Source organism: Euprymna scolopes, chromosome 13, assembly GCF_053919585.1.
Source record: "Euprymna scolopes isolate OS-2025 chromosome 13, ASM5391958v1, whole genome shotgun sequence".
In the NCBI taxonomy this organism is placed as follows: domain Eukaryota; kingdom Metazoa; phylum Mollusca; class Cephalopoda; order Sepiida; family Sepiolidae; genus Euprymna; species Euprymna scolopes.
In genome coordinates, this window is record NC_136494.1 from 119,221,037 (window position 1) to 119,246,201 (window position 25,165).

General features: G+C 35.7%; 1 protein-coding gene across 1 annotated transcript in view; it reads right to left on the reverse strand.

Annotated features, from left to right (window-relative positions):
* LOC145292168 (LYR motif-containing protein 1-like) overlaps positions 1–25,165 on the reverse strand; it is a 659,461-nt gene that overhangs the window by 327,304 nt on the left and 306,992 nt on the right. The gene's annotated exons all lie outside the window — the stretch shown is intronic.

The window sequence follows — 25,165 nt, forward strand, 5'->3', positions numbered from 1 at the left end:
GAAAACAAAAGAAAATTCAGGAATTTTTTTTTTTTAATGGAAATTTGTGAAAATATTGTGGTGGTTTTTCTTTCTGTTCTGAAAATGATAAAAAAAAAATGAGGTTTTGGAGAACAAGTTTCACTAAAAAAAGCAAAGCAAATAGTATAAAACACATCCAGGTCGTTTTTTTTTTTAATTTTGATCTGCATTGCTCTAAAAAAGTCAGCAATATGGCCCCCCCGGTTCAAAAAAAATTTGGAGACCCCTGATATAGGAAAAGTGATATCTGATCCCTTTCCAAATACAAAACATGGGAAATAAACCTTAGCAATCTGACAGTCATTGATAACTTCAACAAGTTGATATTTTTTATTACTTTGAAGTATTTTAGGATTTGACTTATTGCACATATTAAATATTATGTATCAGTAATACGAAGCACTCTGGGACTGGTATTGCAACTAATATACTATATATCCTTGGTACCTCCAAAGTGCACTACAAAATTAACTCCTATATGTAACCTGATGCGACCTTAATATAAGGTAATGTAACTTTTCTACCATTTAAAAGAAGCCTAAAATAAACTAGTAATAATAATAGAAAAAAATGTTTCAGCATACAAAAATAATGAAGATCCAACATTAAATCATTTTTACCTTATCGACACCTTAAAATAATGTTCCTATGAAGTGGCCATTTTGAAGTCACATGCATACTAATGATCAAATTTTAATGAAATGTTCGATACTTGATCACTTTTGAATTAATTTATATTTAAAATGAAATTTTTGTAAAATATGTGAAGGGAAATATTTTTTGTATGTGACTCCTACCACCACCATATTTCATTTTATGAAATACTAGCGGGGGTACCCGGCGTTGCCCGAGTGTTTGTTTCCGGGACGGGGGGGGGGGGTAGTTTTAAAAAATGTTATGGTAGGTAAGTAGGAAGGATCAAACCCGGAGTCATGAGTAAAAGTAGGAAAATAAAGTGTGAAAAAAAAAACAAAAAAAAAACATCTGCAACGTTAACAGTTTGGCCACCAAGAAAAGTCCATTCCAGTTGTTTAGGAAAAAAAAAAAAAAAAAAAAGACTATGGTAGGTTGGCGCGAACATGAAAATATAATGTGAATTGTCCAGCACGCTAACCACTACGCCACACACTGCAGCTTAGTTTAGTGATTTTAAATAACTTCACATGAAAGAACTACGAAGCCAAAACGGTGTTCTCTTCTCAACTGTTCCTTGTGAACGATCCCCAAACGGTGTTAAGTGGTGGCAGGAGGAGGAGGAATTTATTAGAGAGAAAATATTTTACCACTTCCATTGATCTTAACCGATTTTGGCCGTGACTTCTCAGCAGAAAAAGTATAGAAATCTAAGATTATCGAGGAATTTGAGAAATAATAAGCCTATAACACACCTCAGATATTGTTCTGCCGTTTGTGCATATTATATTTGCATGAAATAGCTTGATTTTTAATCCTATTAAGGTCAAAATCATCGGGAAAAAATGAGTTCATTTTATTTATATAGAAGATAGATAGAGAAGAGAAGAGAAGAGAAGAGAAGAGATGAACTATTTTGATTGACCTATTTTTTGTCACTTATCTTGAATCCATAAATTAAACAAATGAAATAAATTCAATGTTTTTATAATTTTATTTATAAAACTTTTTTTTAATTACATTTTCACCTCAAACAAGGCATATTGCCACTTTGTTGTAAGGGGCTACTATCAGGGACATGGGCATCAGGGGTACTATGTAGGGAGTTGGGGAGCAAGATGTTGGTTCACGTTGCACTTGAACTTCTGCATGTCAGTACAGTTGGGGAAGCAGGGACCCGGCAGGGAATTCCAAAGTCTAGCTGTCCTGGGGAAGAAACTACTGGAGTAGAAGGCTCTCTTACATCTAGGGATCTCTACTGTGAAGGGGTGGGATTTAGCTGCTTGTCGGGGGGTATTTATGTCGAGGGGGCACAAGTGCTTGCAGTTCGTCAGAGCATTCACCATTAAAGTACTTGTAGAAAATGACAGGGGCTGAAGTTTAGATGACAGTTCAGGACCTATCAGATTGGCGACTCTCTTTTGAACCTTGTCTAGGAGCGAGAGACTAGTGGTAGATGCACCCGCCCAAATATGACAACAATACTCCATACATGGGCGAATGGTGGCCTTATAGAGGCACAGGATACTTTCGGGTGTTAGTATCTTTCTAGCATGGTAGAGAGAACCTACATTCTTCGCAGCGGTCCTGGCGATACTCTCGCTGTAATTGTTGCAACTCATGTTTCCTGAAAGCGTTAGGCCGAGGAGTATATATAATCAGTTGAATTGCAAATAAAAACATTTTCAAAAATAGTTAATTTTTAAAAGATTAAAATTATTTAAATTCTGTTCTCCCAAAATGTTCAGTTTCAGGCATACAATTTTGACTAACAGTTTCCTAATCGTTTGAATATTGTAATATATGAAATCGACTATTAACATATGTAAAATAGTGAAATCAATGCCAATTAAAAATATATATCGTACAAATGTGATTTATTTGTCTCTAGTGCTCACGTTTTTAACTGCTTTTTAATCCACAAAACATAGAAACTCATAACTGATTAGTATTATATTAGTATTAGCCGTTTGAATTCACAAATTTATGGCACACAAAAATATTAGCATAGCAGACGAATACATAAATTCGTTAGAATCATACATTTGTATTTTTTATTAATATAGTATTTGTCAAATATCTAAGTCTAACCAAACAAAATAGCAAAACGAAGTTATTTCCATTATTCGTATTTAGCGTTTTTGATCACGTATTGATATTGAATTTATACACAAAATGACGTCACTGATTTTGCACAGAGATTTGGAGGTGTCTACTATACCTGAATAAATACTGTGTTCCCTATTTACTTGTTTTCCCATGATTGTAGGTCTCTAAAAAGGGCCGTTCTGGATTGCTATACAAGTTAAGATTGTCTCAGTCTAGAAAGATTTCTACTTCACTGACCGAGCACAGAAAACATGAAGTATAGTAACATTACACTTTGTTTCTAGCTAGAAGAATAAACATTGCCATTGTGCTTATTGAATAATGATCCACGCAATACTTTCTGCTCAGTTTAAGATGACATACATATCCCTATGTTGACCTCGGTAGAATATTACATTCTGACGAGTACTTTTACAACCATAAATATTAACATCTCTATGTATAGGAATTTAAAACTTATTTTTGTAAATGTTTTTGGAAGTGTTAACAAGTATAAGTGCGCTCTCCGGTGCTTGGTAACGACTAGGTACGAGCAAAATGAATGCCGATGCTCAATTGTATAAACATTTTGACCCCTCCCTTTACTTAAAAAATCACCAAAAATCAGGAAATTAACCAATTTTAATGAAATTTTCAGTATTTATCAAATGATGATCGTGGAATATAATGAACTAATTATTTTTATTTAAATCCGAGTGAAAATGTATTATTTCGTTTAAACAAAAAATACCTTTACTACAGCTATAGTTTTCAGTAGTAAATAAAAAACGCAAGACTTTATTTTTGCTTATATATATATATATATATATATATATATATATATATAAAGCATCGTAATTTGTAACAATAAAAATAAAATAAAATAATTTTTATAGGAACATTACAAAAAAAGCCCCTAAATCCGTATTAATGAATTCTATATAACTCGAAGAAAAATAAATTTCTCGAACTACCGATATTACCATTGAATTAAGCATTGTTTACACAAAAAAATTATAATTGCAAAAAATATTTCTACTTTTTTTTTAAATTACGGGTTTCGCATAATTTTTATATGCAAGATTTTAATAATTTCCTTGCTTGCAAGAATGTGAAACTTTCGGCGTAACATTTTTTATATAATATTGAACAATAATAAAGAAAAAAATTAATTTACACATAGGAACATAGAAAAATAATTAAATGAAAAAAATGCAAAAAATTAATACAAACGTTCAAAAAAAAAAAAAAAGGAATGTACGGATGCGCGACTGGTGGGGAAAAAGAACTTCCTCCTTTTTAATTACATGAGGTCATTTTCACAGTCTTTCGACTGCCTGAAATTTTGTGCCTTCGTAATTGTCGTGTTTACAAAATTTTAGTGTGTTGCGTTTTACGAACGCCAGAATCACTCGGTTTTGGGCCAATTAATGTATGTTTTGTACAAACAAGGTGTTTTAAAATTTTTTATTTAATTCAATATCTTAGGACTTTACTAATTATCTTTGAAATAGACCCAGAAAACTAATATTCATCTTTTAAAGGATTTTTTACAATGAATTTATTTAACTTCAAAATTTAGCTGAATTGGGTAGCTCGCCGTGAAAACATTTCCATAACTTTTTTTTTTTTTTTTTTTTTTCACGTGTACAAATTGTAGCGTCTACTCCGGAACTAATTTTGACAGTGACACTGAACATTCACCGTTTCCGGAGAGCTCAAAAAAAAAAAAAAAAAAAAAAAAAAAAAAAGACAAAAAAAAAAGCCATGGCACTAAATTCGAGGAGTCTCTCGCTCTCTTTTTGTTCGCGAACACCAGAGGAGTAAGACGCGTTACTGCCACGCTCTGTCGCTCGTGCGTGGATACACCCTGTGCCGGTTCCAAGGGCGAAACCACACACAAAAAAAAGGAAAACATTCTTCTTACTATTCACTCCGCTCCTTACCCGAACGAACGGCTTTTCTAAAGAAAATTAATTTATCGTTTCTTTCCAACTTAATGCCAAAAACATTTGACCAGTCGGGAAGGATTTCTTCTTCTTTTTTTTCGGACTCAAAATAAACACGAGTGTGGATACACCAGGGCAAATAAATTTACACCTCTTATGACAAGCCAAGTCTGATTATTTGTTTTTAATTAATTTTTCTAACTATTTGTTTTCTTATTAATGTTTTTGAAAAATTAATTTTAAGTGAGCTGTTTGTTGTTTTGCCCAGCGAGCACCTCGCCACAAAATATTTTTTTCCTTTAGGAAATTAAGTTTAGTCTTTAATCTTTCAAATACAATCAAAAAGTAGTTGGAAACCTACAAAAAAAAAAAAAAAAAAAAAAAAAGATAAATCGGCTTTCAAAACTAGGTCCCCCATTTTTGTCCGCCCATTTTTACCCGTACCTAGTAACAACTGAACACATAACACGAGTAACATGATTTAAAAAAAAAAAAAAGATCAAACCAATTAGAAATAGACGCCATCTTATTTTGCCCACGTTGTACCTATTTACTATGTCTCCCCACGGGACAGAATTAGACATCAGGGTCGTTTTTTAACGTGGAGAAAAGGTACAAAAATAAAAATTGTCTCAGTCGTGAAGGTGAAGGAAGGACTGAAGGAGAAGGACTGATCCTTCGCCGAAAGAGAACAAGAAATGGAAGTGCAGCAGCAGCATCTGAAGAACAGATACTACATTTTGATCTTGACCAAAAAGGCCAAGTTATATATAATATTATTGCCCACGTTGTAAAGCGAAATTCTGAACGCAATGTTATCGCCGAACACTGTCTGATCGGCGCAAATCACAACGGACGATTGAAGACTATTATGTTCATTAGGTTTGTAAGGACGCTATGAATACATAAAGGGGGAATAACTCTAAAAATGACTTTGTGAATAATCGCCCTTTTAACAGTTGTGTGCAAGCTCAGGGCCACCATCACACATCATTATTTAATTTAATAAATATTTTGTTTGTTTCTCTAAGGCTTGTTTAGTATATATTTTAATCAGGCACAATGCATGCTAAAACTTAGCTCAGTTTGTGGATCGAGTTATTTTTTAAAATATAATAAGCCATAATTTATCATGAAGTGACCCCTCTCTCATTATATGTTATCACTCCCTCCCTCGGTTTTATTATATATGGCACTTGACATTCTCTCCCTATTTATTATATTAATGATAATAAGTAAAAAAAACGAATAAAATAATTGGAATAGTTTTGGGGTTTAGAATGCTTCACAACCTAATAAAATAAATAATTCAATACAAGCTTCTGAAATAACGAACGCAACAACTTCATAAAAGGTAACACAGAAAAGGTTTATTAAGGAGAATGTGATATGTTCCTTGTCAAAAGCTGGACTCTGGCTACCTGGTGCTATCGCGATAGTTATTCCCCATGAAATCGTCGATACCGTTAGAGATCACCGAGGTGGAGAGAGAGAAGAAAAGAGGTCCGTTCTGTTTGGGGTCTCCCTCAGTAAGGACGAGTTCTTATTCCTTAAACCGATTTCCTTAGGGGATAGGAAGGATCAATGCGCTGTACCCCTGATTGGTCAGTATGTGGCCAAATAGCACAGGGGAGAGGCATTGATTCGTTAAAAGAAAAAAGTTCCATTTGTTTCTGCTACAAGTTCATTATAAACAATAGGAAATATAACCCAGATATATATTTTGCCGCAGGTCATCTTGTCAAATAATTTTTTTTCTGCAATTTTTTTTATTTGATTTAAATATTTTTTATATCTTTATTTATTTTATTATTATATTATCCTTTCATTTAATTATTTTAGCAATGAATGACGCGTACAGACATATTTCGTTGAGTTGAAATGCAAAATGTCAATTTCAACTTGCCGGCATATTTTCATTTCTTTCCGAGCATGTGCAAATTAAATTCATTTCCTCAACTCGTTTAATATTAAATATTTCTTATTTATCTCTTGATAGCTACATCGGTAGGGAACTCAGCTGGAGGGCTAAATGTTTTGGTTTTGATTCTGGTCAAATATAATATTCAGTAGAGAATTGGCACTGTAATAATAAATACGTACTCTGCCTGAATTAAAATATATTTAAGCATATTCGGTGACCAGGCAAGGTCGGGACTGCTTCTTCCCACCAAGCAGCAACTTAACTCTTATACTGCACAGCATTTGTAGTGGAATCTTTAACTTCCAGTTCCTAACCCTCACATGCTAACTGCTTAGTCATCACTAAACATCTATACATTTCTACCCTTTAGACATGCATTAGAGTTCATTCCTATTCAATTAGGTATTTAACAGCCAAAGTATGTACTCGGAAGCAAAGCGATCTGCATTACATAACTATGTCTCCTCCTAGATAGTTTTGCAATGAATGAACCTATATTCCTTGTTATGCTAAATGTCCATGACACTTGAAAGCTGAAATTATCTTCCCTCAATAATAGAAACACAACTTCAACTTTATTTGCATCTACTGAAAACCTGCCCATATATCTATTTACCGAATTATACATGACTCGAAACTTACTGATTTACCCGTACTATATTGCACTCACATCTCAACCCTCCTGTAATCTAAAATATAGTTTGGGCACAACTCGTAGTTCAATTCTTAATACCTACTCATACTGTAACGTTATCCTAGACCTAAGCTAACATAAATAAAATAAAAAAAATATAAAGGGAAAGCCTCAAACCACATTATCTCCTTTCTAACAAGCCTTCTTACAATGTTAGTTGCTTACACTGCATGAGCTCTACTCACCCCCTTTATCCAGTAACAATGAAATAGCAATGTCCCTAAATCACGTTGAGGAGTGTAACTATTCAGCAGATATATAACCTCTACAAACTAACCCAGTAACATTAACTAACCACGCGGGGTCGCAGAAATACCTGGATTAGAACCCAGGCGCAGAGCAAACCCTCTCAGTGCTGACGGACCCAGTAGATCTTCCCAGATCATCCGTCTAGGAAAAGGAAAACTCTGAAACTAAACCAAAGGGGAGGGAGGCCTCTTCAGTCTTGGATGACGACCTTCTTAGAGCTGGTGACTCAAACAAATTACCGGTTTGCAAACCTAAACTTCTTAAGGAGTAGATAGGCTCTGTCTATCGCCCGGCTCCCATACTCCTTTGCCCATTAGTCAGGTGCAGAGATGCTATCACAGTGATTCGACAGAAACACTCAGTGGATGATCTTGTTTCTTGTCTAGTGCAATGAACGCCGTCTTCCCCATTCCCGACACACCCCACCCCTAAAACTGGGCACTTGAGAGTTCTTGAGTACCATATATGCCTGAGCAATTAGATTGGGTTGACCTTCCTCTGATGGGTCGAGGGTACCGGATTGACAGTTCCTAGCTGCTGTTTCCGACTGGTAGTACAGGTGCCCTAACTCTTTGGTAGCGCTTAGAGCGGCTGCTCCAGCAACAGTTGTAAAATATCGGGATGTTTGCAGTGCCATGTCACGCATGGAAATGGAACCCTGCACTCATCCCCGGTGGGCTTTCCTGAGGCCACAATCCTAATTGGAGAAAGGTCAGCTGATGGTCTACTTGTGATACATGTCTGATGCTCTGCATAACCTCTTGTTTAGCTCCCCCTTACCTAAACTGATACTCTTTAAAAAATATGATGACAGTACAATCTAAAAATAAGCTTAAACCAGGCTTAGGGTCAAACAAATCCAACTTGCCTCCTCCCTTGATGCTTGCATTCACAAATATCCGTGGGCTTAGAACTAATTTAGCTGATATTGAAGTATTTCTCCTAACAAATACCTCGGATATCTTAGCACTAAATGAGAGTAACCTACACTCCTCCATCCCCTCTAACTACTTTAACATGCCTGGATATCTCCCACTCTGCCGTAAGGACTCTGACAGACACATGCACGGACTTAGAGTTTACATTCATAATACCCTTCCCTTGACTAGAGAAACAAACCTAGAATCGGATGATCAAGCCTTTATGTGCTTTAGACTAAACTTGCAACACAACATTAGCTACTTTTACTTTCTCTGCCACTCTCCCTTGACCCGGGACTGCACCATAATAAACAAAGTCTCTGACAGCATAGACACAGCACTCTCCCTCGACACTAGTGCACAAGTATATGTATTTGGTGACTTTAATGTCCACCACAAAAACTGGCTTGAATTCTCTACTTACACAGATGCAGCGGGCAGCACAACTCATAGCTTCTCTATATCTCACTCACTATCATAAATTGTTAGGTTTCCAACCCGTTTCCCTGACCAGGAAGAACAACATGCATCACTTCTAGATCTATTTTTGACCACAGTTCCCGATGACTGTATAATGAATGCCGACAGCCCACTTGGGAACGCTGATCATGCAGTGATAATGGTTGAAATCGCCCTAAACTCTAGAGCCAAAACTGAAGAGTCAGTGCTCAAAACAATGAGATATTATAAAAAGGCTGACTGGGAAGCCATCAGAGATCTTATCAGAGATGCCCCATGGGGAAATATTTTTTCTCTTCCTGCTGAACAGTGCGCAAACGAGACCACTGAATGGTTCAAAACTGCAATCGAAGCGCATGTTCTCATGCGGAAATTTTATAGCAAGCCCCACTCTCTCCAATGGTTTACTTCGACTTGTGCAACTGCCATTGCTCAAAGGCAGCATGCATACCGCAAATTTAACAGCCATAAGTCCAGTTCAAACAGACAGAAGTATATAGGAGCTAGAAGTAGCGTTAAGAAAGAAATAGCGACAGCTAAGAGAGAATTTACAGAAACCACTAAAAAACGCATCGAAGCACAAAAACTAGGAACTTGTGACTTTTGGAAAATCTACAACAGTGTAGTAAATAATGAGCAATCAACAATTCCCTCACTAACCAAAAATCACAAGGTTGTTTGCTCAGCAACCGAGAAGGCTAACATGCTTGCCAGTCGGTTTGCCTCAAACTCCACACTGGACCCTTCCAACCACCCCCTACCTGAATTTCCTATGCGGACAGACGCCACGCTAGACGATCTGAAAATAACCCCTGCTCAAGTGTATGCTATCATAAAAAACCTTGACACTTCAAAAGCATGTGGACCCGATCTCATCCCAGCTCTGCTATTAAAAAAGTGGTCAGCTGAAGTAGCTCCAGTTCTCTCCAAACTCTACAACAAATGCCTTAATGAATCTTGCTTTCCGGGCTGTTGGAAAACTGCTTCTGTGGTTCCAGTATTCAAGAATTCTGGCGAAAGAAGTGACTCATCAAATTATCGCCCCATTAGCCTCCTCCCACTTTTTGTCAAAATATTTGAGATCTTAATTAACCATGCTCTAGTCCATCACCTTACAGATGCTAAACTTTTGACTGACCAACAATATGGATTTAGACAAGCCCGTTCTACAGCAAACATCCTAACTGTAATCTCTGAACGTATATCCATTCTATGGACAAAGCGGGGTAGGGCAGAGCGGTAGCTCTAGATATATCTAAGGCTTTTGACAGGGTATGGCATGAGGGTCTCATCAGGAAAATTAGATCATACGGTATCACTGGTAGAATACTTAACATATTTAAATCCTTTTTAGATAAGAGAAAAATCCAGGTTGTCCTCGACGGCTGTACATCTAAAGAATATGATATAAATGCGGGAGTGCTCCACGGGTCTATCCTTGAACCTCTACTGTTCCTGATATTCATAAATGACCTCCCCGACAAAATTGCCTCTGATATGGGTATATATGCTGATGACACCACACTCTATAACAGGCACGACAGGAAAACAAATGAACACATATCTAAAGAAATGGCAGAAACACTAGAGGATGACCTCCAATCTGTAGTGGAATGGGGACAAAAATGGATGGTCACGTTCAATGCCGCCAAAACTAAACTAGTTTCATTCAATAATTACAAGAAACCTTCTCTACCACCTATAGCAATGCCCAACGACTCTTTATCTGAGAGTACATCTTTCAAACTGCTTGGCCTAACGTTCACAGGAAACACGAGTTGGAGCAATTACATTGAAAACATTGCCAGGGCCGCTGCAAGGAAGGTGGGCTCTCTCTACTGTGCTCGAAACTACTAACACCCGAAAGTATCCTGTACCTCTATAAGGCCACCATTCCCCGATGTATGGAGTATTGCTGTCATATTTGGGCTGGTGCATCTGCTACTAGTCTCTCGCTCCTAGACAAGGTTCAAAAGAGAGTTGCAAATCTGATAGGCCCTGAACTGTCATCTAAGCTTCAGCCTTTGTACCATCAACGAAACGTTGCATCCCTCTGCCTGTTCTATAAGTATTTTAATGGTGAATGCTCTGACGAACTGCAAGCACTTGTGCCCCCACGACGTGAACACTCTTGATAAACCCGACAGGCTGCTAAATCCCACCCCCACACTGTAGAGGTCCCTAGATGTAAAAGATCTTTCTACTCCAGTAGTTTCTTCCCCAGAACCGCTAGACTTTGGAATTCCATTCCAGGTCCCTGCTTCCCCAATTGTACTGATGTGCAGAAGTTCAAGTGCAACGTGAACCGACATCTTGCTGCCCAAATCCCTACATAGTACCCTAGTAATTGTTTCCTCTGATAGTAGCTCCCTACACCAAAGTGGCAGTGTGCCTTGTTTGGGGTGAAAATATAATAAAAAAAAAAAAAAAATTGTTAAGAAAATTGGTTGTAAATAAAATGTTTTTTAATGCACTAAGATTATATCATGTTATATACACGCATGTACTTAATCAGTAAAACCTTTTCTTTTTTTCGCCCCCCCCCCTTCACTGGACCAAATTACATTAAAGTGGTAAGGGAAGTAGCAAAGTAAATAGCAAGTCAGACAACCATCTTAGACTTACTTTATTACCTGAAATGAATTCAGAAAGAAATTCCCTTACTTTACAATAATAACAAAAAACTATGTGTGTTTTTAGAAATGATAATAACTAGCAGGTCGTTCAACAGTGCCCGGTCGTAAGATACGCTTAATTATGAATTTATGAAAATTACCTATTTATTATGAAAGAGTCAATTTTCTATCGATTATTATATTGTACCTAACATATAGAAGTTATATCAAAAGTACAAAAATATATAAATTGGGTACCATCAACAAGAATCGAAACCAAAGCTTACAACTCTCCAGCCTTATTCCTTAGTCTCTGAGCCACAGCCAGACGTACGTAACTAGTTAAAAAAACTAAAAAGAAAACGTTGTTTAACCTATGAATGTAGATTTGTGCATGTAAACATGTTTAGTAGACTATTCATGCCAAGGTCAAATGTTTGGTTTTCAATTTTAACACCTTAGCAACAATTTTGTTGACTAAAAACCAAATTGAAAGTGTGCTACAGGTCCAAACACCCTATGTATCAAATTTCAAATCTGTAGACCAGATATTCAGAGAGGAGTTTGGTAGAGACTTTTCACACACACCGACAAGGTCACACACACACACACGTGTGTGTGTGTGTGTGTGTGTGTGTGTGTGTGTGTGTGTGTGTGTGTGAGTGAGTGAGTGAGTGAGTGAGAGAGAGAGAGAGAGAGAAATAGATAGATATGACAATATTTCCATGTGCTGGAACGTTTTTATCTTAACTTCTTTACAAATGTGCACAATTTAAAAACTACGAATACAATAAAGTAAGCATAAAATGAAATGAAACCATTCATCTGATAAGAAATCATAAAAAATGAATAAGTAATTAATTAATGCTCGTTTTTCAAATGATTATGCAAATTAGCTAACCTTCATGTAGTCGCTCACATATTCATGACTGAGTATGTTAAGTTCATGTTAATAATTTTTTAATATCAATGTAAGAACGAGAAAAAAAAAACACAATTTTATGGATATATTAGCACACGACCTGGCGTTGTCTGGTCGTAAAATACACATAAATAATATATTTTAATTCACACAGAAACTGAGACATGTATATACAAGTATTATGTTTTTTCTAAATAGTTCACTTATTGTAAGTAAAAAAAAAAAATACTCGAGATCAAAACCAAAACCTAATAAGAGCAAGGCAAGTACGATAACCATTAGGCCAGCTTGAGACTATCTTTAAAAAGTGTTTTCAAACCTACTTATTCTTAAAATAAGGAATCTTATGTGAACTATTAACACATGCACATTCGTGAAACAGTTGACAAACAGATAAAAATCTGACAACCTCCACATATCAATTTTTAAATTCTGACCCCTTAGTAGCCCTTTTTTCCAGATGAAAGTGGATTAAAATGTTTTCCACATGTCTGAATACCCTCTATACCAAATTCTGTGGATCAAAAATTTGTTGAGTATATAGGTTGTAAAGTGTATTCACACACACACACACACACACACACACACACACACTTACTTTTATAGATATATAGATTTATTATGGTTTGCTATCTTCAATTAGACCAGATTGCCCACTGACCTTAGCATTCTCCTGGCAGTTTTTCGAGCCTTACAACTTCCGTGTTACCTCATGACAAATCGGAAGCAGGTGTTTTGTTTCTAACACTATCATTAGAAAATTGCCTTATAAGGCTTATGGACTCTTTTTATCATTTTTTTTTTTACAGAGTCCCATTTCCTAGATGTATTGCAGTTGAGAAACTCCATCTACTTCCTGTATGGTAGCCCTCCATTATATAAGAAGGAGGTTAACAGGTACTACACCTTTCCCAAGTGTGACTTGAAACTGTGCAAGGTAGGGGCATTACCTACATGAGATAAATCCGGAAAGAAATTCCCTTACACCATAATTAGATAAAAATTTACATATGAAAAATTAAATTACTAATTTAATTTTTATATGAATATTTTAATAAGTGACGATTTTTGTTACATACTACTACTACTACAGAACCTCATGAAGTGCGTCTCATTTCCATAGAACCTCATGAAGTGCGTCTCATTTCCATAGAACCTCATGAAGTGCGTCTCATTTCCATAGAACCTCATGAATGTACGTCTCATTTCCATAGAACCTCATAAAGTGCATCCCATTTCTATAGAACCTCATAAAGTGCATCCCATTTCTATAGAACCTCATAAAGTGCATCCCATTTCTATAGAAACTCATAAAGTGCATCCCATTTCTATAGAACCTCATAAAGTGCATCCCATTTCTATAGAACCTCATAAAGTGCATCCCATTTCTATAGAACCTCATAAAGTGCATCCCATTTCTATAGAACCTAATAAAGTGCATCCCATTTCTATAGAACCTCATAAAGTGCATCCCATTTCTATAGAACCTCATAAAGTGCGTCCCATTTCTATAGAACCTCATAAAGTGCGTCCCATTTCTATAGAACCTCATAAAGTGCATCCCATTTCTATAGAACCTCATAAAGTGCATCCCATTTCTATAGAACCTCATAAAGTGCGTCTCATTTCTATAGAACCTCATAAAGTGCATCCCATTTCTATAGAACCTCATAAAGTGCATCCCATTTCTATAGAAACTCATAAAGTGCATCCCATTTCTATAGAACCTCATAAAGTGCGTCTCATTTCTATAGAACCTCATAAAGTGCATCCCATTTCTATAGAACCTCATAAAGTGCATCCCATTTCTATAGAACCTCATAAAGTGCATCCCATTTCTATAGAACCTCATAAAGTGCATCCCATTTCTATAGAACCTCATAAAGTGCATCCCATTTCTATAGAACCTCATAAAGTGCATCCCATTTCTATAGAACCTCATAAAGTGCATCCCATTTCTATAGAACCTCATAAAGTGCATCCCATTTCTATAGAACCTCATAAAGTGCGTCTCATTTCTATAGAACCTCATAAAGTGCATCCCATTTCTATAGAACCTCATAAAGTGCATCCCATTTCTATAGAACCTCATAAAGTGCATCCCATTTCTATAGAACCTCATAAAGTGCATCCCATTTCTATAGAAACTCATAAAGTGCATCCCATTTCTATAGAACCTCATAAAGTGCGTCTCATTTCTATAGAACCTCATAAAGTGCATCCCATTTCTATAGAACCTCATAAAGTGCGTCTCATTTCTATAGAACCTCATAAAGTGCATCCCATTTCTATAGAACCTCATGAAGTGCATCCCATTTCTATAGAACCTCATAAAGTGCGTCTCATTTCTATAGAACCTAATGAAGTGCGTTTTATTTCTATAGATCCTCATAAAGTGCATCCCATTTCTATAGAACTTCATGAAGTGCATCCCATTTCTATAGAACCTCATGAAGTGCATCCAATTTCTATAGAACCTCATAAAGTGCGTCTCATTTCTATAGAACCTCATAAAGTGCATCCCATTTCTATAGAACCTCATAAAGTGCGTCTCATTTCTATAGAACCTCATAAAGTGCATCCCATTTCTATAGAACCTCATGAAGTGCGTCTCATTTCTACAGAACCCCATGAAGTGCATCTCATTTCTATAGAACCTCATGAAAGTTAAGTGAAATTAATGCTTTGATTGGATTTGAACTCAGCACTACTAGGTCGTCAGTCTGCATTGTTAGCATTCCACCACTACCAGCAACAATCCACTTTTCCATATAATATATTATTAATCCTAATATATCTCTTGAAATAACACTTGTATCAAGGTAAAATATACAGAAAAAATGTTATATCTTTTCCCATAAAATAATTGTCATGAAGACTAAAACTTAAATAAAAGGAGCGCGTCTATTCTTTCTTTATTGAAAATTTTAATACTTAGATGTGTATTTGTAATAGAAGCAACAGCACATCTGTTTGGCTTGTCAGGTGTGAGAATCAGGGAAAGAAAAAAGTAAAAAACCTGTGTTTGTTGTCAGATTCTTTTTATATGCATGGCATTCATTTATTTATGAGAGGAATCGCTGCTTTAAGGAGGACAAATTGGGGAAGACAGACAGTTTAATGTTTGACAGTCGAGATAAAACATCAAAGTTGAGAAATGTTAGTGTGAATTCCAGTTTAAGTAAAGAGGAGTTCTGTCTTTTTTTTTTCAGGATTACAGAAATTTGTTAGTGCGAATTATGATGTTAGTGAAGAAAAGTTATGTCAGTTTCCTATTCAGGATTACAGTATTAAAATGCCATTAAAGTAAAATGCCATTAAAGTAAAATACCATTAAAGTAAAATACCATTAAAGTAAAATGCAATTTAAGTAAAATGCGATTAAAGTAAAAAAAATATGCAATTGGTAAGTTTTAAAGTTAAAATGAGATGACACAATTCGATCTAGGAACAATTCATTTTAAAATAGGTCAAATCAGAACATTTACCTAAAACCAGAACATTTTCAATTATTTTTGTGTCTTTCATCTCATCAGGCGATCTCATTAGAATAAATGAGTATGCAAGGTGATAACGTACGTACGTACATGAAATTACCTTAATGTTGTTTTATATACACTGTCTTAATTATTTCCAATATGATTAATGAATTAGTTCGACATCTTTAAATTAAACAGTGCAATTGAATATAATAAAAAGGTGCTCATGCAACAGTGTCACTGTCGCATGGGCTGCAGAAGCAGTAGTGGCATCTCACATATACAAATGAGCAAGTCAATGTGTGAAGTGACGACACAGTGGAGGAAGAGGAGGGTACAAAAAAGTACAGAGAAAAAGGCATCACATAGTAAGAAGACCAGCAAGGTATGCCAATGTTAGATGAACGTATGGCCCATGAGGTGGCAGGAGCATTTTTTGGGAAAGCACATGTTCGACACGGCAGAGTTTTGTTAGCTACATGGCAAACTAAGAGACTTTAAAAACAAGATGCAATGCATTACTTTGGAAAGTACCGTGAATAAATGCCTTTTAATTTCAACTGAAAAAGACAAGTCAAATTTCTTTCCCTTTTCGTTGCTTTGCAACCATTGCTGCAGGCAAGGGTGGGTCCGACTGCTAAAATATAACGACACTGTTGAAGAAGATTAACATGTAGCTATAAGGTTGCACATAGTTGTGTGGTCACAAATAAAAATTGCAAATTTTTACCAAATGTTCAAACTTAAACCTTTTTATGAATGTAGATCTGTCAAGGGTTTAACACCTTCTGTAATTGGATAATATTAATCAGAAATTACTTGATCTATTCCCTGCTTCCTTTGCTTCACCCGTTAGTCAAGTGGCCACCATTAATTTGCTGTTCTGATATCTCCTTATAATACAACTTCTTTTTTCAGTAGCTTTTTTGCAAGAATACACGATTGTGGAACTCTCTTCCTGCTCACTGTTTTCTCTTACCTACTGCCTTGGCCTTTTCAAGATTAACGTCAATAGGCATCTGCTGTCTTAGCAATAATAATCTTTCATTCTTGTTAGCTCCTAATATCAAGTGGCTTTATACCTTGTCTGGAGCGATTTCTATATAAAAAAAATTAATTGGTGTCTATTGACTTCGTTGAAAAACTAAAAACAAACCTCATTTAGTTTTGCATTCAAGCAGATACTGAACACATGATCGCTATGGTATTTTTTCTTAAATTTTATTTTCTGTTTTTGTTGGGGATGGGATATCCTACCAGATACCATTTATCCGCTATTTTAGAGAGCCCAACCAAGAGATATCTTTACGATTTTAACTGTCCCTTTAAGGGCAAATGGTTGGATCTTTCTTGCACTTGATTCACGGAGTATATTCCTCAGAGATTTTTGTGTTCTTTCTCATGAGCCTAATAGATGATATGATTACTAGAATGTTTGATATCTTCCTAAGATTTCGATTTCTTTACATGTATTTACATTAGATCTTGGTATTTAGTTTTCGTCTGCTTCTCAGCTATGTTTATTTAAATGTTTATTTTTTCTCAGTTAGTCATGCCTACATGGTGCTATTATTTATCTAATTTGAACAACAAAAAAAATTTAAACCCATTTTTTAAAGATGAATGAATGCAGTAACATCAGGGACATGCATGGGTGGTGGTGCTAGAGGTGCCCAAGCATCTGCCCCTTTTACTCCTGTTTTAAAAGTGCTCTTTTCAGAGGAATATATTATAGGCCTGTGCCCTACCATTACTATATTTTTGCTAGTTTTTCATTCCATATTTTATTAAAAGAAAACTAAGTATTAAGTCAGTTATTACTAATAATGTGGCTCTCCTCCCTATTTTTAAAGAGAGCCGAAAGAATAATTAAAAAATATGCTTTAATTTCTCATAGAAAGATATAAAAAAATCAAACATTTATGTGGTACTTATGTTTAGAAGTTTTTTTCTCATAGCTGATTTAATAAATTAGTCTTGGTAGTCACTGAAGGTAAAGCACTTAAATGACTTTAATGACCTTTGTCATTTGTCACCGACCTTGTAAAAGTCAACTGACGTAGTAACATTTTTCTTGTGGGTGGTAAAAAAAAAAAAAAAAAAAAAAAAATGGAGGCTGTGTTCACATAAGAAAGAGGAAGGAAGTCATCATTAATAGTGTTCATTTTATTGAGGAAGAGGAGAATAGGGAGATAAGAAAGGAGCTGTTACCCAAACAACGGTAAAGTTTAAAAAAAAAATTTTTTTTGAGTAATGGCATCCACTTCAAGTAAGAAAACTTTTTGAATGAAATCATTCGACTTCAGAAGTGTGTGGTATGGTCCCTGGCTTTGGTATAGGGCATTTTGGAACGATGATAACACTTTTGGCTATGGTGAAGAACCATACTGACATTTAATATATTTTCGGTATAATAGTTGTCTTAGCGAAGGAAGAAAATGAAGGATTAAATGAAACTGAGGATAAAAAGGTCACCAGGTGGCAAGTGCATGAACATAGTTTCATAAATGCAAAAAAAAAAAAACTAAATTTTATAGCAAAACATTTTTATACAAGAAATAAGAATATAAAAATTATTTTCAGTTATTTATGCAAACACATGTTCATAGTGTGAATATATGCATATGTAAATAATATACATAAGAGAGCATTTGACAGCATGGCATTATGTATGTGTTTTACCTTGTTTTTTAGTATTTGTATGGCTGTGATTATTATTTTTTACTTATTTTGTTTTTACTTGGGGGGGGGGTGAGTAACCACTTATCAAGGCCAGAAGGCCACTCGAGGATAAAAGTTAATGAGTATAAGGTGGTAGTGAAGTAATCGTTAATAATGTAAACTGGGTGGACTTTGATTATTTATGAGGACAACTTAGCAGGAACTTATTTACATTAGATTTGAATGCCACTATGTTGTATTTAGCTGAGAAGCATGCCAGCAGACAGCAGAACAGTGTTCCAAAGGCGGACAGTAGTGGGGAATCTGCGTTTATATTTAGGCACATATAGAGAGTGGGGAAAACCATATATAGTGGTTTTAGCTAGTCGAATGATTTTTGTGAAAGTCTGGCAAAGGGAAACCATAGACTGGCGTTCAGATTCGCTTCTTTTTGGCTGATTGTTGCTAATGTGTGGGGATGTGAGTGAGTGATAGAGAAAGCTTGTATGTGTTATTGAGTCTTTTCTGCCTTACCCAGCCGAAAGGCATGTCGGGGAGGGGGGGGAGCAAACGTTCTTGGGTTCTAGTGTCTTGATTTTGCCTATTTTTTTTTTTTTTTTTTTTTTTTATTACATTTTCACCCCAAACAAGGCAAATTGCCACTTTGGTGTAGGGGGCTACTATCAGGGGCAACAACTACTGGGTACTATGTAGGGATTTGGGCAGCAAGGTGTCGGTTCACGTTACACTTGAACTTCTGCACGTCAGTACTGTTGGGGAAGCAGGGACCTGGAATGGAATTCCAGAGTCTTGCGGTTCTGGGGAAGAAACTATTGGAGTAAAAAGATCTTTTACATCTAGGGACCTCTACAGTGTGGGGGTGGGATCTAGTAGCCTGTCGGGTTTGTCGAGGGTGCTCGCATCGTGGGGGCACAAGTGATTGCAGTTCATCAGAGCATTCACCACTAAAATACTTGTAGAACAGGCAGAGGGATGCAACATTTCGTCGATGGGACAGAGGCTGAAGCTTAGATGCCAGTTCAGGGCCTATCAGATTTGCGACTCTCTTTTGAACCTTGTCAAGGAGCGAGAGACTAGTAGCAGATGCACCAGCCCAGATGTGGCAGCAATACTCCATACATGGGCGAATGGTGGCCTTATAGAGGTACAGAATACTTTCGGGTGTTAGTAGTTTTCTAGCACGGTAGAGAGAGCCTACCTTTCTTGCAGCGGCCCTGGCAATGCCTTCAATGTAATTGTTCCAACTCATGTTTCCTGTGAACGTTAGGCCAAGGAGTTTGAAAGATGGACTCTCAGATAAAGAGTCGTTGGCCATTGCTATTGGTGGTAGAGAGGGTTTCTTGTAATTATTGAATGAAACTAGTTTAGTCTTGGCAGCATTGAACGCGACCAACCACTTTTGTCCCCATTCCACTACAGATTGGAGGTCTTCCTCTAGTGTTTCTGCCATTTCTTTAGAAATGTGTTCATTCGTCTTCCTGTCGTGTCTGCCATAGAGTGTAGTGTCATCAGCATATATACCCATCTCAGAGGCAATGTTGTCGGGGAGGTCATTTATGAATATCAGGAACAATAGAGGTCCAAGGATAGAACCCTGGGGCACTCCCGCATTTATATCATATTGTTTAGATGTGCGACCGTCGAGGACTACCTGGATTTTTCTCTTATCTAAGAAGGATTTAATTATGTTAAGTATTCTACCAGTGATACCGTATGATCTGATTTTACTGAGGAGACCCTCATGCCATACCCTGTCAAAAGCCTTAGATATATCTAGAGCTACCGCTCTGCCTTCCCCCGCTTTGTCCAGTGATTGGTATATACGTTCAGAGATCACGGTGAGGATGTCTGCTGTGGAACGGGCTTGTCTAAATCCATATTGTTTGTCAGTCAGTAGTTTAGCATCTGTAAGATGATGGACTAGAGCATGGTTAATTATGGTCTCAAATATTTTGGCAAAAAGTGGGAGGAGGCTAATGGGGCGATAATTTGATGGGTCTGTCCTTTCGCCAGAATTCTTGAATACTGGTACAACAGAAGCAGTTTTCCAACAGCCCGGAAAGCAAGCTTCATTATTTGTTTCATTGACTTTCTAACTTTGCAGTGTTGGCTTACTATTTTCACATAGACGTGTTACTTCTTGGAACTTGAAACGACTTTCATTGGTTGAAAAATATACTGAGTTCACACGTCACATGACTTGATAAAGAGAGTAAATCTCAACAAAGCAGAGAAAGAAAAAGGGTAACAATTAAAGTCACTTGTTTTTTAATATTCATAGGAATCGATTGACAATCTGCCGTCACAAGTGAAACTATAGCAATGCCTATACGGCTACTTTTGTTTTGAGAAATACATTCTGCTGCTTCGTTGTCTATTTTTCATAGCTTTTTTTTTTTTACTGTTTCCTTTCTAATTTTCTGGAAAATGTTTAAGCGCAAAAATGTTTCTATTTTCAGAGTTTTGATCGATGCTTGGCAGTGCTGCAATTCCAGTATCATTCAAGCACTACCGTGTTTGAATATATGGTTAAGTGGCAGTTTTACTCATTTAGAACTGCTTTAAAGCTTCACCGCCCACTCATTTTGCGAACCAAATTTCAAACAATTTTTACAGTTCATAGGCCACCTTCTCAGCTATATTTTGAAATAAAAATTTTTCAATTTTCGTTCATTAAAACAAAAGTTATAATAAAATTACTGGTGTTCAAAAGTCCTCAAAATTAGTAAGGAACGTGAGAGACAGTTTCTTCTAATTGGCTGTTGGTTACTATAGCAACTTTTTCGTCGTTTATACCTTCATAAATCATTGCAGGAATGTTGTTCGCATGTCATCTTATTTGGGTTATATAGAGAGAGTTAACAAAAGTGATGATCTTTGCCATGCTAGGGCTGATAATACTTCGCTTACGATGTCGCCAGTTAATTTTGTTTATTTTTGCTTTGTCCCTTCTTTGTGTTTATTTACTTCATTACGTCTTTTATTTGATTTTTTTATTTAGTTAATTTAAGAAGTTGGTAACAATTTATTTTATGGATGGGTGACAATGCATATGATATTGAACACAAAAAGAAAATGTTTAATCTTAACCATATTATTTTTCATGCTCGCATTTTTCTATATATCTATGAAAAGTATATGCAAGCATGCCACTGAAAACAAATTAATTCAAAAACAAGAGATATACAAAAGAGACATTTATTGTTTGTTTGCGAACCCAATTGGGTTCACTATAAAATTGTATACTCGAAAACATGTATGAAGAGAGTGTAAGTAGAATCGTGTGTGCATATGATGACAAAACGTTCATCGAAAAATTATAAAAGAAGGTCTACAAAAATGAAAATTGAGTTCACGACAATATGTTCAACAAAGTCCGAGTAGAAAGATTTATACATGCGTGTGAGTAGAGAAAAGTTTTACAGATCAGCATATTGTACTTATGTATGTGTGTGAGCGAATATGGTGTGTGATGTTTATCAAAGCAGTCGCAAACTATAGTAATAAAATTATGCGGTCACGTCTCGTGTGATTGTAGATGTGTGTTTCTCACCTGGACCTGACTTACATATCAAGGTTTTATTTGCTATGAATCAATTATTCACGAAAATAAAAAAAATTAAAAAATACAGTAGCATGAAATAGAACTTTTATTAAAAAATGTTATTTTAAAAATGATTTAATTACAAAGTTAAATCCATCATCATGCATTTCGGTATAAATTTATTGCTATGTATTTCGTTCCCCCTCCCCTCATAAACAAATCGGCCATTTAATCTTTTGTTAATATTGGGGGGGGGGGAATTAATGAATATTTAGTCCGAAATTTGAAAAGAATTTGAAAGTATTTAAATTATATATGGATTCTTTGGACTACTGTTCTCATTTTGAGTGTTATTTTCACAACGTTTTGGTCGATGTAACCTCCGACCTTCTTCACATGTACTTTATTGAACTTAAGAATTTTTCTCTTGAAATCGGGAACTGGCATGGTATTTCAAACAGAACCATAAGGATATGATACTTGGACATTAATCCTAAGTAATTCCCAATTGCATTTGGAGTGTCACCCGCACTGAGGAATTAACCTTCAACCTCCAGAAAATTGTAACTTACAACTGAATGTTACCAAGTATTTTATCCACTACGCCATGGGTTCTAATTAGACCTGTGGATTAAATAAAAGCTTCCATTCGAAATTCTATTCAGATTTCCGAGTTCGATGGAAAGATTCCCGAAATCGACAGAAAGATTTCAGAGTTCGACAAGATACACCTAGAGAAGATCGCAGGTTTCAATCGACTAAAATGTTCTAAAAACCAAGGTGAGAACAGTAGTTCAAATAATCCAAGTAATACAAATAATCAGTCCTTATCTAAAAAAAACCAGACACATTAAATCATTTCTAGTTTTAAGTTTCTTAACAAATCGTCAAAGATTAAATGATTGAAATTCTTGAAAGCTATGTGCATGCAATAATTTTATAAGATTAAACAACATTACCATATTGGAATTAGTTTATAACAGTTTGGTTCAATTATTAAGTTAATGACCAAATTCTAACAGTAATAATTAAATTTAACTTTCAAAATTCTATTTTAAAAATATGCAAAAATTAAAATAAAAAGAATCCTAGGCAATGTCAGATAGTCATAGTTCATTTCTAATAATTAAATAGATAGTTTTTATCATCATACTAGCAGGGGCGCTCGGCTTTGCCCGGTCATAAAATATGCTTAAATACGATATTTTAATTTGTCAAGATTTCGTATATATTATTATAGAGTCGTGATTTCAAAAGATGAAAAAAAATTATTTGGGTGCCATCAGCTATAACCGAAACCAAAAATATGGAGACAGTGAGTTTTATAAATTAGACTAAAAAAACCGTTAGATATCAAGATGTTGAAATTAATTCTATTAGCACAACTGTTACAATATTGTAACAAGTTTACCACCTCTAAGAGCAAGTTTATAATTCACTACCAGGGTTGCCTGGTTGATGCTGCCCCACCCCCACCTTGTAAAAAATTAAAGTACGGTTGTTGTTGGTGGCCAACCCCTAACTTCCTCATGTTAAGAACAGCTTTTGGAATAGACACCCTCAAATTACATATGTTTAGAATGGCTTTCGGAATAGATACCCTCAACCTCCCCATGTTAAGAACGGCTTTCAGAATAGACAACCCCAACTGCCTCATGCTAAGAACACCTTTTGGAATAAACACCCCCAACCATTGAAAAGTACTTGTTTCTGCCAAATTTAAATGAGATTTTCATAATTAGCATAGCCAAAAACCGTAGAAAGTCGTCATGTTAAAGAAAATTGTGGAGGTAGAACTAATATAAAAATTTACCCCTTCCTCAAAAAGAACAAAAAACACAATGTTATCATCTTCTGTATAGAGCGACACTAATCGGTTAATATGTTTAATTTTGTTTGTTTTTATTTTCAGCACAATTGTAATGTGTAGAGAGCGACAACAATTGGTTAATATGTTTAATTTAGTTAGTTCTTTTAGCACAATTTTCTCCTGTAGAGAGCGACGCCATATTGTATAATTTCCAGAGTATTTGTTTATTTATTGTTGAAGCGGATTCCAGAATATACAAATAGTTAGGTATCGGCCAATCAAAATGGGTGGAATTTGAGAAGGGAGAATTTTTTATTTTGGAATGGGGAAATGGAAAGACCATATTATGTGTATGTATGTAATAACCAGTTAATGACAGTGCAAGCACAATATTGTAGGAGAATATAGAATATGACCTGGTTTGACCTGGTAGCGGTGGGAGCACTAAATATTGAGAGAGAAAAATAGTAACTTCTTCCTTTGTAGATGTAGCGATTGTGATGGTGTTGCTTATTGAATACAATGTAACATTTTATTATCATGAATGAATGTGGCAGAAATGGTGGTCGTAAGCTATATAAGATAGTGGCTGTCAGGGTAGATGTATTGAATTTGTATGTGGCATCTGTTGTTGCAAACCTATGATATTTTGGTCCAAAGGGGAATTTCTGCAATCCAAATATTATATATAAAGATAATATATAAGATGCCTTCAATAAGTTTCCAGACTTTTTGTACAGGCATTTAAAATTATTGTATACCCTTGAAAATTTAGTGTGTTATTGCTATACATCTTATGAGATGACTGGCCATTTTTGTGATTTCAGGTTCAAATAAACAACTACAACAAGAATTATTGTTACAGCTAATCAACTTAAAAAGTGCAATTTGGCTGGGAGAATACATTAAAAGAACGATATGCAATAAAAATCGGTTTTAAACTTGGAAAAAATGCCAGAGAATGGAATGCTTCAGACTGCTTTTGGACCATCTTGCATGAATCAAGCATCAGTCTTTGAAGGGCATAAGAGATTCAAGGAAGGCAGGGAGTTTGTGAGGAATGATGAGAGGTGTGGGAGGAGTAAGGAAGTCAGAACACCAGAGTTGATTGGCCAAATAAAGAATTTCATGAATAAGGACCGTCGTGTGTCAATAGAGACAATAAGTTTGATGTCA